The following is a 15,190-nucleotide window of genomic DNA, read 5'->3' as shown; positions in this document are numbered from 1 at the left end:
GGTTTCCCCCGGGTTTTTTTCGGGAGCCTCGCTGCGCAAAGCGGCGAGGGCGTGGGTTGATTCAAGTCTGACTCCTCCCACCCGCTTGCTGGGAGGGAAGGCGTTTGATGGAGCGCCAGGAGGAGGCAGGTGGTGGTTCTTGGGCTTCTCCGGTGGAAGTAATGCTAAAAATAGGTGTTGTCCTCATGCTGTAGAAGATAGTAATGTTGGCTTTCGTAGCGGGCCCCGAACGGGCTCGGGACGGCCCTCAAAAACAAGCATGGCTGCCTTTAGGATAATTTTTTTGTGCCTAGTAATTGAAAAGGGTGAATCTTGTGAGGTAACTGGCATAAATGCTTCCTGTCTTACTAAGCTGGCACTGAGTTTTCCTTCAGTTTCTACCAGCAGTGCTGTGTTGCACTTACATGTTTGGAACAGGTTGTACCTCTCAGCAAGAGTGTTTTGCAGGCAGAAATAAATGCATGGGCTCTCAGCACACAAATGCTTGTGCCATGTGTCCTTTGATGTACTGCCTTAGTTTTCACCCCGTGAAAAGAATAAATGCATTTTGCGGTGCGTTTTCTTGTTCGTTGTCCTCTATCACTGACTGATGTTGTATTTTCAGGAGTGCCGAAATCCTGGGTTTATGAGCTGTAAAACTCAAGCACGGCTGGCAGCTGCTACCACTGTGTTGTAGTTAAATGCACCTGCAAGAAGGGAGAAATACTGAATATTTCTAGGCTCTAGTATTTTTGCCACAAGGTGGCATTAAAGATGACAATTTATCAGACCTTGCAGGAATGACTTTTGCCCGATCAAGGTCTGCGTGGTGTATTTCTTGCAAGGAGGCAATACACAAATATGTTGCTTCCATGCAGCAACAGGAAACCCTTACTTTTAGCTGAAGGTCGGCCTACTATAAAAATCACAGTTGTAAAACACGGAATTGTTTCTCTGGAAGAGAGTGATGCGACAAGCTCTTCCTCATTTCCAGAAATGTAGGACCATCGAGACATCTGGTCTTAAGTTTGGGGATAAAAGATAATTCAGAAGGCTCAGCTTCCAAGAGGATCCTTTGGCTATGAGAAACACCTATATTTTTTAATGGGGAAAAAGCAGTTGAACAGTGATAATGTAAAGAGAGGAAGGGAGAAAAATAGAGTGGTTAATATTTGGCTTTTATTGTTTGTACAAGATTAGATGTCAAGAAATATGAGTGAGGCAAGGCAGGAGACGTGACTGTGTTAAGTCATTACACAAATCCCAAAGCACCTTTATGGAATCCCTGACTGAAGCAGCTGCTTTTTTCAGCAGTGATGTTTAGTAACTGTAATATGGAAGAAAAAACCCACTTATATCCTTTATGTATTTAAGATTTTGGATGAAGTTAAGGAATATCCTGTTAGAAGTAAGGATCAGAATAAGAAACGTGGCTTTTAATACATGTATACATAGGTTTCTCTGTTTTTTTTCCTCTAACCACAACTTTATGCACTCTGTTTTGAATTCAGTGGTGACAATGCACACCTTTATGGATGTGGTCAGCACTAATTTGGAAAAATTATCTTCCATTTTTCTTTCCTGTAAGAAGTGTTGTAGTTTTTATTAAATACTTGTATTAAAGTGACATCTAGAGACCGCAGTCTGTTGGTCTAGGAGCCCTCTTGCACACACTAAAAGTGATTGTCAGTTCTGAAGAGCTTATTTTCCAAGGAGATAAAGCAGAAAATTTCCAGTAATAGCTTTATGTTTTATTTGGGAATAATTTAGGAATTTAGTATTATGTTACTTCCTTCACTTGCGTAGCTAAGCACAGCCATGTGCATTGTGCCTATTCTTGCAGGATGCCAGAGAACATAAAAATTATTGCCAGTCTGTTTCTGCTACTTGTGCTTACAACCAGACATGAATGTGTTCTTTTAAAACATACTAATAAGGTACATCTGTCATTTAGTAGCATGGTCTCAAGGTGGATTACTGAAGTATGCATTGGAATTCATTGCATCTATTTTTTTTTTTTTAAGTATAGTTGGTGCTAATGACATGAATAAGGGATCAAACAAGCCATAGTTATCTGTATGACCAGCTCCAAATATTTTACCTTCTGGGTGTACATGTAACTATTTTTTGACCACCAGAGGGTGGTGTCATTCCAACCAATTGCTTTTGGTGTGATCTTATACCAGCTTTATTTTGTGTTTTGCCACTGATAGGCAAGAATATAGATCATCTACATACCACTACAAGCCCTTAATGTTGTAATTTGTAAAAACAAATGTTCAAGCCTGGAATGTCTTTTAAATTTAATTTTACAACACGGAGTTTCTGAAACTGAATGAATTGGGCTCATCAGCTGCTGCTTCCTCATGGCACTGCTGGCTCTGTGTCTCATTCCAGGATGTCCTTGTGTCTGCTCTCCCTTCCGTGTACCAGATTCCTTCATGCTCATGCTTGTTCTATAACAGGACATACATAGTTTCCCTTTTCTCTGATACTCCCCGCTTTTTTTTTTCTCCTAATTTCAGAGTCCCTCCACATCCTTTTCTCCCATTTTCCCTTCCATGTGTATCAGTGCTTGTATTTTCTTTCCTATTTGTGTGTATTCCTACTTTTTTTCTCTGCCCAAGCCCTCATATTTCCTCCTTTTTCTGTTGCAGTTATGCAGTTAACTGTTCATAGCTCTGTTTCAGTGCCCTTCCTTCCTAAAATTCCCTGATATTTTCCCTTTTCCTATGGGAGGCTGAGTCATTCGGAAGGTATCAACATGCCAAAAATTCTTGGATGGATTTTGCAGGGGTGAAATTGGGCATTATCATGCTGGAGGACGCTGGCAGACACTTCCAACCACTTTTATGTTAATGAACAATTGCAGAGGAGTTGAATCTGTAGTTCAGCTAACTATATACCAGGGAATTCATGTACCCATGTTTTCTCTGTTGTGGTTTAGTTGGTTTTCTCCCAGATCAGTAGCTTTCCACTGACATTTAAAACTTCACTGGAAATCGGTTAGATACAGAAACTAAAAGTAGTCATACTGCCTCCAAACAGAAAAACCTTGTTGAGCACAGGCCCTGGCAAGCTCAAGCACAGCTTCAGCATAGCTTTTCTTAGCAAGCAGCTGTGGAGGTTTAGGACGTTACCCCTTTCTGGCTGCTTTTCACAGCAGTTGAAAGATGGTGCCAGACTTTGCACCAGAGGGCACTCAGAATCTCTGCTGTACCTACACTGCTGTGCAGAAAACAATCCTGGTGCATGGGCAATAGGAAAGAGCCAGGGGTGATGACATTCGTGGAACTGCTCAGTAGATAAGTGTGAATTTTTATTAAGTAAATCCCAAAGCAATGGCAATCAGGGCAAGAAATGCCATTGCATGTGCAGACTGTTGCTGTAAGGACCTGGTGAGGGTATTAGCACAGATGAAAATGTGAAAAAAGTCCAGGCTGTGCCGATACCAGTAAATTATACACCATCAGTGATGTTCCTGAGCACAGGAGCTCAGTTGTTTCTGCTGATTCGCCATGGTTTTAGCCTGGACAAATGAGCAGGTGCCCCAAATACTCCAAGACACAGTTTAGAGGATATATCCCGCCATCCCCAATAGCCAGATTTTGTGCTTTCACTGTCTGAGGCTTTAATGGATGTTGGATGTCCTGTGCCAGTTGGCCTCAGGGGCAGAGACTGGTCCCAGACTTGTTTAATTTACTAATGGGAGTGTAATCACAGAGACCAGGCTCAGCCACTAGCCTGAAAATTTGGATTTGCAAACCCTGTTGGGTTTAGGCAGCAGCAACTGCACAGGGGTTACCCCCATCTTTTCCTCCACTGTGCTACCAAAGATTACTGCTTTGCATCAAAGGACCAGGAGGTTTATTTGCTCTTCAGTCATGACTGGCTACCCTGCACAGTAAATTAGTTCTACCACTGATTTTTGTCTTCTGATCTTCTTGTTAGCTTTGATGGGAAACACTTTTTTCCTAAAAATATAACAAGCAATGTTATCTTATGAGGTGAATCACGGAGAAAGGAAGTCTCTAAACTACCTGTTGTTCATAATCTTTGATGCAACAAGACATATACAAATTAATAGAACTAAAATCACTATTCTGTTATAATAGACACATCTTTCAATGTTATACAAAACCAGGTATTTTGCTGTAAGAACTTACCTGCTATTACTGCGGTAGTGTGTGTAGACTTAGGATTTTAAAGAAAAATTTCAATACAACTGGAGCAAAAAATGGATTCGTTTTAAGTAAATGATGATTTGAAGGCAAGCCCTGTTGGCAAAAACCCTTGCATTAACTGATGTTGCCAAAGCTCTTGATTTTCTTGTAAGCACTACAGTATAATTCTCTTTTTCCCCTTAGACCATGATCCTGAATTCAAGTGATTATATCTGTCATTTTTATTTTAAAATCAGAAGGATCTAACTTTCCTGGTTTTGAAGACAAGCTCACATAATCCAAAAAGCTAAAAACTAAACCAAAAAGGTAAAGGTAGAGGAAAAACTTCCCATTTTTTAAAGACACTTGGTGTTTAAGCCCATTTCTGGGTGGTGGGGGTTTTTTTGCCCCCTCTGGGTTATGTAATACAAAATCATCCTTAGCTTTGCCTTTCTTGTGTGTTGCTATTAGCTGCCACAGCCCCATTCATGACAGTAAAGTGGCACTTGCTAACACAAATTGCACAGTGTGCAGTCCTTCATCTTTTGTTTGCATCATGTTGCTTTCCATCTGCTTGAAGCTTGTTCCAGGATCAAACTGCTTGCCCTAAAACAAGGTCCTGTACTGAACCTGGAGCCCATGAAGTGCTCGTTTATTGACTCAATGGATCTGTTGCACCCAACTTTCAAAATATTTCTCCAGATTCCAGGTCTGCAAAAATGAGTCAGGCCTTTAAAGTTGTGTGTCTCCTCACCGGTCATACACCTCCTAAAGCCCAGCTGCTTTCCTCAGGATCATCTGCCCTAACTCATGCTCCTGCGATCACTATTTACACCTGTCTTGGGTTATATATACATTTAAAAGTAGGTAGCATGCCTATTCACGTGGTCTCAAAAGTCTGTTTGCTAATGATACTTCTTCAGGCATGTTTGTAGTAATTCTGCAGTGCTCTGTGCACCTCCTTTTCTGTTTCCTCATAAGTAACTTGCTACTCCTGCAAGGGCACTGTCGGTTTGAAGTAATATTTTAGTATCAAAAAATACGTTATACCTGATAGAAGTGTAAAGATGTCCTGAAGGAGATCAGTGTGAAATATTTTTAGTTGCTTATAAACATACTTTAATTATGTAAGATACCTTAGAACCATGTTTCCGAGAATTGTAAATGCTGAAAAACCTGTAGAAGGCCCTGAGGTGAAATGACTAGTTTTCAAGTGTATTCAGAACAAGTCTCCAAAACAACAAACTGAGTTCTCTGCTTCTGTTTATTATGCGTAGGGCTATAGATCAACAAAAATTATCCTTGCTGTGTTATCTTTTTACCTGTGGGTGTTTCTGAGAAAAATAATTAGATAAGAGCAAAATACAACATTCTGCTGAACTTGTAAAGAAAGATACAGTACTGAATTGCAGTTGCTGTCACTGATAATTGGCTTTCTCTGACTGCAAAGTACCATGGAAGAAAACCAACAATGCAATTTACGGTAGCTCAAATTAATATTTTTGTACAAATCTGGTTTCAAGGCTAGAAAGAAGGTTAAGAGGAACTGTATTGTCTCATGTAGCACTAAAAGTTATTTAAATATGCATTTGTGTTTTGCTGGGCTGAGTTAGAGTTTTGGAGTCCCACAGTCTTTTAGCATGCTGTTCTGCTTTTAGCAAAACATTTAAACTCTGTGAAGACTTTTCAGCCTGGTTCATATACCTATTTTTGACTTTGTCCTTCGTGGATCTGGGTTGTGAGTGGCATTCACTGTACTGTGTAAGCAGGAGGGCTTGTACTAGTGGTGTTTCCTTTTGTGCTTGCTACCAAACAGTGTTTTGGCCCAGGCAAAGCAGTTCTTGAATTAAGGTTTAATTGTAGGTAAATTGTATATTCGTGTATAAATAATCTTATTGATGTTGGCATACACCTGCCAAGTGCCCTTCTGAACCTGCTATCAGACATCACATTCACTTGACAAGTATAAAAGCATTTATCAAAAAATGTATGTTAGCAAGTGTGCCAGAAACTTCTTTGTGGGAAAGAAGTGAGTTATTTTGTTCTCTCTCTCTCAATTGTTAGTGATAATGACCCATGCCTTGCTTAGAGCCTCAGAAACACAATAGCAGTAGTTCAGAAAGCAAATGGGAGCTCTGCTTTTCTTTATAAACAGGTGATGAAAGATTCTAACAGGAAAAAAAGGAGGCAACCCATCTTAGAAGGGTTTGGATCAGACAGCTGCAGCATCAAGCTTGACCAAAGGTGAGTGAAGAAACAGATGACAACTTTTAGTTGACTCTGGTGTTGTCTGCTTCTGATGCCAAAGGAAAAATTGTGGAACTGGGGAAAAGAAACAGGACTGATTTTTATGCCTGGTTTTATATTTACACATTCCCTTTGAGCTGTACCAATCCTGTGTCCTTTGTGGTTTCCTTCAGAGAGAGCATTTTGTAAGCTCATCTTTGCTGGAGTCCCTGTTGATAAGGTGCATTTGTTCATTGTCTGCTTCTGCTGCCATGAAGCTGAGGCAAAGGAAAACTTCAGCGTTAGACAGAAAGATCAATTTGAGTGAGTGGCTCCCTGTGGCAGAAGTTTATGTTAGTGAAGTTGTTGCTTCTAGCGCTAGGAGACATCTCATGCCTGTTTATCATTACATTCACATAATTGCTTTGAAAGTCTAATAAGATTAAAGCTTTATTAACACAACTGTGTATCTTCCATTTAATTCAAGCAGATGCAGTACTTTTTTTTGGGGGGGTGGAGATCACCACATCTTTTGTTTGCTTATATTTTATACTTTAACATCTATTTATTTTTTTTTTCCCAGTGTAAGAAGAGGTTGTTGTGTGGGCTACTTCTACACAGTAGTCATAATTTAGTTGTGAGAGATGAGGTAATTTGGTAGCAGAGCATTGGAATGTTAGTCAAGAGAGGTGCAGTCTAATCCTTTTTGCATAATTATTTGTGTTATGATCTTGATTTGATTCCTGTTCTGCTTGTCTGCATCCTTCTGCTTGTCAGTTTACAGAGTAAACACCAGGGTGTATGGATCATCATTGCAGTGTGGCATGCAATCAGATCTCAGATGGGATCTATAACCTTAATGTAATCCAAAGAATTAGTAATAACAATGATCTCAGAATATTACCTGAACATTAAAAACGTGTTTCAGAGCGCTGTTACAAGATCCAGTAGAAAATTACTCATTTTACTGTGTAGTAAATCAACAGGTAGTTAAATGCCTTGCCTGAGATGACAGGAAGGCTGTGGATTATGTGGAGGAATGAAGCAGCATCTAGGCCTCTTGAGTGCCAAGTTTGTACCATGATCACAAGATCAAAGTAAAATATGGACACCCCTCCCAAATCCTCTGTTCAGCCACTTCCAAGTTATTGGTAAACCTGAGAACTGTGAGATCAAGAAGCGTAACCCAGCTCATGTATGGAGAGCACACAGTCTGTGCTCAGATGAGTATGAGTTTGTTCATTGTTTTTTACCATCAGCTGCTGCTGCTTGGGTATTCCTGGCCTAAAAAGTGAGCAATGGTTTTGCTACTTGCTGTGGACGTGCTGGGCCTAAGCTGAATAAACTGGAGCTTTGAAAGTTTTCATGAGGGTAAAATTAGGGCACTGAGTATCAAGAGACTTTCTTTCTTCTGTAAGATGTTAGGCATCATCCTTCAAGATAGATATTAAGAGGTAACTTGGAGGACAACACTGAGACACCAGATCTTTGAAACAACTTCTGTGTCAAGTCTGCCACTTCTCAGTTCTGTTTCTACCTTTGTATGAGTTGAAGCCTGTTGAGAGGTGCCATGTTAAAGTCTCTGAAGTCTGAACTTCCATGCCACCTTTAAACAAAAATTGGTTTGGCGTCAGATTCAGCTGGTGTGTAACTACAGACAGTTGCTAATTTTCTGTGATGCCACTAGTTTCCCAGAATTGAAGCTCTTGTTATAAACACCCATTTTCTCCCACCTTCTCCAATTTCTAGCCCTCGGTATTTCAGAAAACAATTCAGTATGTGACTGAAATGATTTTACAGAAATCTTGGGAAAAATAGTTCTGAGAAACATGAATGGATGTCTTTCTTCTCAGTAGGTAACATTTCTGAACTTAACAAATGAGATCATTTTAGTTGGAATATCATTGAGGAGTTGGACTAAAGTGCCATCACAATTTCCCAGTCTGTCTAGTGGCCAAGTAACAACAATTTCAAAGTTGATAGAAAGTCTTCAATGGAAAAAGTGACGGGATCAGTAACAGCTGTGCTGCTTGGATAAACACTTTTTTATTAGATCTAAGTGGTTATAGACTTGTCGGGTGTTTATGATGAAGTCAGAGTGCAGTAATAGAATACAAACAAAACATATGAAAACAATAGATGAACAATATTTTCAAGGCAAATTTTCAGGCAAGACAGATTCTGCTAATTAAATTTACTGATGAAATACAATTGGAAGACAATATCAAAACAAAGAAGAAATGAAATATCATATAGGAAGCCCTGTGTAGCCTTGAGGACTGGAGTAATAGAAATCAAGTGAAGTTTGATAGTACGAATCACAAAGTCATGTAGTGAGGACTAAAGAAAAAAATTTTGATAGAAGAGAGGAGATTTGCAGAAAGAGTGGAGGTAAAACGCCTGGATGTATTTGCCAGCTGCTAGTGTACTGTGGACTAGCAGTAAGATGTGCCTAGACAAAGGCAAGTGAAATCCTAAAATGTCTCTGGTTGCTGTTTCAGAATACGTGGAGCAAACTAATGCTCAGCAGAGCGATGACCTGTTTAATGTAAAAGACAGTACTAAATGGAAAGACGTCAGTGTAAAATGCAAAGTAGAAGATTTCTAAGCAAAATCCAAGTACATTTATTTTAAACTTTGATTCCCATGCTTCTAGAAGCAGAGAACACAAATTCATGATTCAAGGCTTCCTTTCCAGTCATGTTATCACTTACGTTCCTAGAATCACAGCTAAAACACGTGCAGGCTCATTTACTGTCTAATACTTTCCCCTGCTAAAATGTAACAATATCCCAGAAACCTGAGAAGCAATCTTAAAGAAAAGCCAAAGTCCAAGTCACCGATTTTATCAGGGCTTAATATGCTGTGCCAGAGCAAAACTGACCCTGCATAATTTGTCTAAAGAATAAATATAAATGGAAAGAGTGGATTTTAATTAAACTGAGGATCAAACAGAGGATCTCAGAAATGCAGTGTCTCTCCTAGTCTGTTCTTGGCAGAATCTTCAGCTCAACCTCCCAAAAGTAAAATCAGACCCAGCTAGGATAGGGGAGAACTGACTTGCATGTTAGAGCAAAACTGAAACTGAAGGTCAGCAAAGTGAGCAAGATGTATGTTTTCTTTCATAAGTCAATATACCTTAAAGAGGCAGAGACGGAGCTTTTTTTTATGAGCTAGGACTTAAATCTTGTTTGTGTAGGATTCTGCGTCAGTGTTTGTGAAAGTGCTTGCTCCAGTCCAATTCCACAATCTCATCCGGGTAAACCACCAATAACAAGGATAATAAGTGCTTAAAATTCCAAGACACAGACTTAGAATGAACTAACGAGCTAGACTTGGTAATACTACATGGAAATTGAATCCTGCTGGTTCTGATGAAAGAGTGTGGAAGAAAAAAAAAAAAAAAAAAAAAAAAGTAGTATTTGTATGCTAAAGGGTGCAACGCATTCAAAATATATTTAAAACATATTCAAAACATAATAATTAGCTGCATGGATCATGGATCCCCTTGGGTGAGGTATTCAGCAAGTGCATGTGAAAACCCAGTTCCCTCTCTTAGTGTTTACAATCTGAGATTAATTTAATGAACTGATGTCAAGAGTCAGTAGACCATAACTTTGCAAACTTCTTCAGAAATGTGACTGATGTCTTGTCAGGGTTATCACAACACATATGGAGACCATGAAAAAGCATAATTTGCAATAAAAATAATTATTTTACCATAACCAGTTGTAATGGGGATTATGTTTGAGGCTGTCTATTTAGTTTTAATTAGTGCATGTTTTTCAGCCAAGGGTCTGTCTTGGGCTGACTTATCCCCACTTCCACCTGAAATTTTAGCCAAAGCTGTTCAATTGCTTCCCAGTATGAAAAGAGAAGAAGAGATGGGTTTTCAGTTTTAAAACATTTTAGAAGCTTGGATGTTTTTGTGTTTGTTTTTTTTTTTTTTTTTTTTTTTCCAGTTTGGCAAGAGTACAGACTCTGTGTCAGGACTGTACCTCTTGTGCCTGTGAAAATTAACCTAAATTTGGCCAAGTCAGAAGCAATTTGCAAAAGAGTCTCACTTCTCATGTTCTGGGGAGATGTGCTGAACTTCAACAGTAAAATAAAACAGTGGATGAGAGAATGGCAGAGGCTGGATGAGAAGACGGTAGGAGAGAGGGGACAAGAACAGCAAACTATGACTGGCCTTGTGAAGGTGTTGGATTGGCTGTAGGGGAGTAGAAACAGATTTACCTAAACAGTTTGGTGTGCGTGGGGACAATTATATTGGAGAAACAAACCAGAAATGACAGGATGTCAGGAAGTGAGAAACTGAGACTGAGCAAGAGCTGTTACCTTATAGGACTGGAGAGATTGCTTCTCCCCTTTCTAGGGTATTATAAAAGTATGAAAGAAATGCTGAAGTTCTGTTGTGAGGAAAATAATACAATACTATAGAATAAACTACTATTTTCTGTCTTCAGGTTTGGCCAGTTTACAGTGAATATGGCATTGGAACATGCATGAAATAAGGAGGGAAAAAGAAATTGAGCTGCTGTTGCTTTAAAAGATGGATTATTGCCACATCCCTGAGATACCTAAATATGGTTTTGTACATTCATCATAGTAAGATCTGTATTTCAAAAGGAAATTCAGTTTACCTAAGACTCAGGCTACCTAAATTTGGTGCATGAAGACAAATGACACCAATCTTCCCTTGGGTGAGTGTTCTTTTTGTGAACCAAATGAGGACACAGAGATCTATGGAAAACCAGCACCAACTCAGATAATTAAAATCCATTATAAGGTATGTATGCAAAGGGCATTAATTAAGGTGGTGCAGCTGACATTCGCTTTGGCATTTCATGGCCTTCAAATGTTTAGATTTGCAAATTTCATTAGTGTTCTTTTAACATCCTTTTTGTGTGTTTAATTAATGTTGTCTATTGCTTGTATAGAGGTAGAGTCTGGAAGCCCCAGGCAAGTATTGTAAGGCTTTGCAGTCACAAAACAGAATAGCTGTCAGAAGCCCAGATTTTTCAGTTACTACTGAGTTGGACTACATTTGAAAAAAACAGATGTATGAACTTTGTTTTGAGAACACGAATAGTGGTGTGTGGTTCCTGTCTTGTCTATTTAGACTGCTTTTCAGAACAGGAGACGTGTTATCTTTGTACAATTTGTACTATCCTTTGTTATCACCTTAGGACTCTAAATCCTGTGGTGATAATGATGGTTAGTAATAATTTGTAATATAAAACCTTTTAAAATCCTTAAGCATCATTGGTGCATGTCAGACCTCCCCAGCTGGATGTTGCAGGCTGAGTGTTAACAGACAATAGAGATCATCATTTTGTTTTGTTGTAAATGCTTGTGGGTTTAGAGACGTACATTATTCTCCTTCCCACAGAGCTCGGAGTGATTTGAGTGTACAGTAGTGACTGTGAAAGTTTCTGGCTTCTATGTCTTTCTTGTAATATTAGATAAGCTGCTTGGTTTTATAACACATGAAACAGCTAGAATCATCTCCCCTGAAAACGCTTGAGTGACCCTCTCTCATCTCCTCAAGCAGGCAGGCGGTCAAGGACAGTCTGGCTGTCTTGTTCTTCATTCTGCAGTCCCCTCTGACTGAGCTGGGAGAACAAGGTTTTCTCAGGTCAGGAAGCTTGTCTGAGGAGCTCATTCCCTGCGGATGCCAGCCATCGTTCTGCGCCAGCTGTCTTCAGGTCTCCAGGTGCAGCTCTTCAAAGTCAGTACATTTTTTGGCAGCTCTGCCTCCCCCTTTAAACTTATTTGGTATGGTTAATACAGGGAGGTTGTGATGTCCATTTAAGTTTCTACTATATTCTAGAAGCCTGGATAAAAGATTTAGTTATAAGCAAATAAAGATAACAGTAGGCTAAATTTGTTGTGGTGTGATTGTGAGGAAGTTTGTAGAGTTACACCTGGTATGACTCGGGTCTAATGCACGTGGCAAGCTTGTGACTGACAGGAGAATTTGGCTTGGTTTGCAGACATGTGGATGAACTGCAGGATCAAAACTTTCTGTTCCAATTGAAATAACAAGAAAAGTCACTTCATGTGCTTAGACAAACTTCAGTTTCATCAGCTGCCTTCTTTTGATCTGCAGTAAGTACCAGTGATCACACTTCAAATTATTACTTTGTTATATAAGGGAGAAGTGCAAGTGTAGCTGTTCCTAATGTGGTGTCCCCCCCCCCAGCCACAGAAGGTGACACCACAGCAAACAAAAATAGTGGGCATAGCTAGCAAAACTGTTCTCTTGCAATCAAAGTGTAAATAACACTTTGACATTGTGACTTCACTTCTATATAATGCTTTCTTTGGGATTGCGTTGCAAGCAAAAAGGCAAGTTTCTTTAAAGAAAACCCAAATCTCTGTGGAGCAGAGGTCTTGAGTGTGCTAGTTTTTTCTTGGCTGTCCTGCAGAGCAACCAGCAAACTGTAGCTTAGCAGTAAGCCTCTCAGACCCACTAATCTGGCCTTGATGGAAGTGAGGCTTTACAACAAATCTGGAGAATTTAGAGGCAAGTGGCGATCAGGTAAAAAGTAAAAGGAGTTAACCAAAATAAATAGTATCAGAACAAGGGTGTACCTTTATTTTGTAAAGTAACTGTTTTTTTACAAGAAAATGGAATCTCTCAGGACTTCAGTGAAGTAGTTGGCATGTTGCTGCAAAGAAAACTGAGTCAAACAGGCAAAAGGGAGGATTATTCGCAAGAATGGTGACATAAACAGGTGAGTTCAAAGTTCCCTACTTATTTGGGATTTTTCATGATTGTGGCCTGTGAACCCATTAAACTGGTGGTTTTGTGACACATTGCCTGCTAATGGGTTGTGAAGGAAAGATTCGTGGAAAACATGGAGGTAAACAGCAAAGGGGGTGAACCATATCCTGGGTTTACCAAGCTCCACCTGAGTTGACAACTAGCAGATGTCAGGATCACCGTGTGTGTTCAGGTTGTGCATGTTTTTTTGAAGCCGGCATGATTTGGATATAATGAGTTGTCAATGATTGGATGAAGTCACTGAGTGCTTGTCATGGTCTGCTGGCAAGTCCTGGGCAAGTACAAATTCCACTCTCTATATAGTGTCTGTAAGTCTACAAAAAGTCAATTTTCTAGGATTATATGAAGTAGACCGAGACTTAATTAGCTCATTTGGGAAGTGGTTTGCAGAGCGGACCTAAAAGGGAAATCTCTGTCAGTCTTGGCTTTATCTATCTGATTTGTATACCAGTATCTAGATGTGCTTGAAAACATGCTCTGGGAAGGTGGCAGAAAACCTGAGTTCCTTGTATGCACTAGCTGGGCTCCCTCCCAGCCTCTGGAGTGAGTGAAGAATAGGACAGGTAGGCTGGGACAGTCAGAAGGGAAAGGGTCAGTCTGGAAAGATAAGTAAGTTTTGGCAGCAGCCCAAGACAGTTTGTCAGACAAAGCAGCAGAGTCCTGGCCAGACAGGAGACTCGTTCTGTAGTCAGAGTCTGCTAGAAGCATTCCTCACACCACCCTGAGTAGTAATTTCAGCTGCATTTCTACTCACCCTGAACACCTGCAAATAACTGTGCTATTAAAAAAAAAAAAACAAAACCACAACACCCAAAAAACTGAAACACCTGGAAGGCTAAAGAGATGGGAACACTTTGGAAATGGAGAACTTCCTACAAAGTTTTTGAGGACTGGGGTTGCTTGCTGAGCTGACTTTATTTTTCTAGGGACTTAAGTTTATGTGTTTAAATGTATTTTCCCTTACTAAGTGGGCCTTAACCTGCTGCTGTTTTTGTGGTCTTAGTCATCACGTTTATCTGACAGGGTTTGGGGAAGAAAACAAGGAGAAGATATAAACACTGGCAATTTCTGTTTGTTACAGAGATTTGCAATGTTGGATGGTTTTCCTCCATTTGTACATAAGGATGTGCTCTTCCCAGTGGAAATAAACCCAAAATAATTCCTGTTCTCTTCAGTACCAGTGGGCAGTTGGGAAGTGTGTGTGCGATGCTGCAGCTATGCGTTAGGGCTTGGCATACTACAATTTAAGTTCGGAATGATTGCTCATAATTAGTGTTATGGTGATGCCTACAAGCCATGGCCTCGCCACTGGGGGTACCGATAAAAACATCAGGTAGGAATCCTGATCTTGGTCTGTAGAATATGCGTGGTTCAGGTATGATTTTCATGTGTGTGCATTTAACAGAATTTAATGACTGCATGGCCTAGGCTAGGTACATGTTTTGTTTGTTTAGTTTTTAAGTCTGAAACTGTCATCAGCCAGAGATTGTGGCATCCCTTGTGACTATGCAATGTATACACAGGGTAGGAGCAGAAAGTCTGATTCCCGTCTTTTTCTGTTCCTAAAGAGAGACAACACAATGAAAAAGGGAATGATTAGTAAGATAAGCAGCATTTTCCAGCATACCAACTGTTTCCTTGTGGCTGAGCTGTATGAAGACATCATCCTTAGCCTAAATTTTATTGTACTGGGAAGGAGTCTGCAGTGTTATTCTTATGGGTTTTGTTAAGGCCTTCCTGTCAAAGGACAGCATGGGAAAAATATCACGGTGTTTGAGGGAGTTCCAGCCTGATGAATAGCGGTGATGCCTGGCAGACCGTCTTCCCCCACTGCCCAAGATGCACTGTTATGCCCTGCCCAAGGGCATTCAGTGAAGGTAGAGATGCTGCAACTCCTAGAGAGCAATTTCTTTGATCCACTTGAACAAGAAAATGTGAGCACCAGCCCACAGAGATTCTCCTTCTGTGACTAACATATTGTTCCAGTGGTGTTCTCTGACAGGAATACCCAAGGATCAAAATACTGAATTTT

The sequence above is a fragment of the Tyto alba genome, unplaced genomic scaffold (assembly GCF_018691265.1).
Source record: "Tyto alba isolate M040663 unplaced genomic scaffold, T.alba_DEE_v4.0 Super-Scaffold_2, whole genome shotgun sequence".
Lineage (NCBI taxonomy): Eukaryota > Metazoa > Chordata > Aves > Strigiformes > Tytonidae > Tyto > Tyto alba.
The sequence above is the reverse complement of the archived record's forward strand: the minus strand, read 5'-3'. Positions refer to the sequence as shown.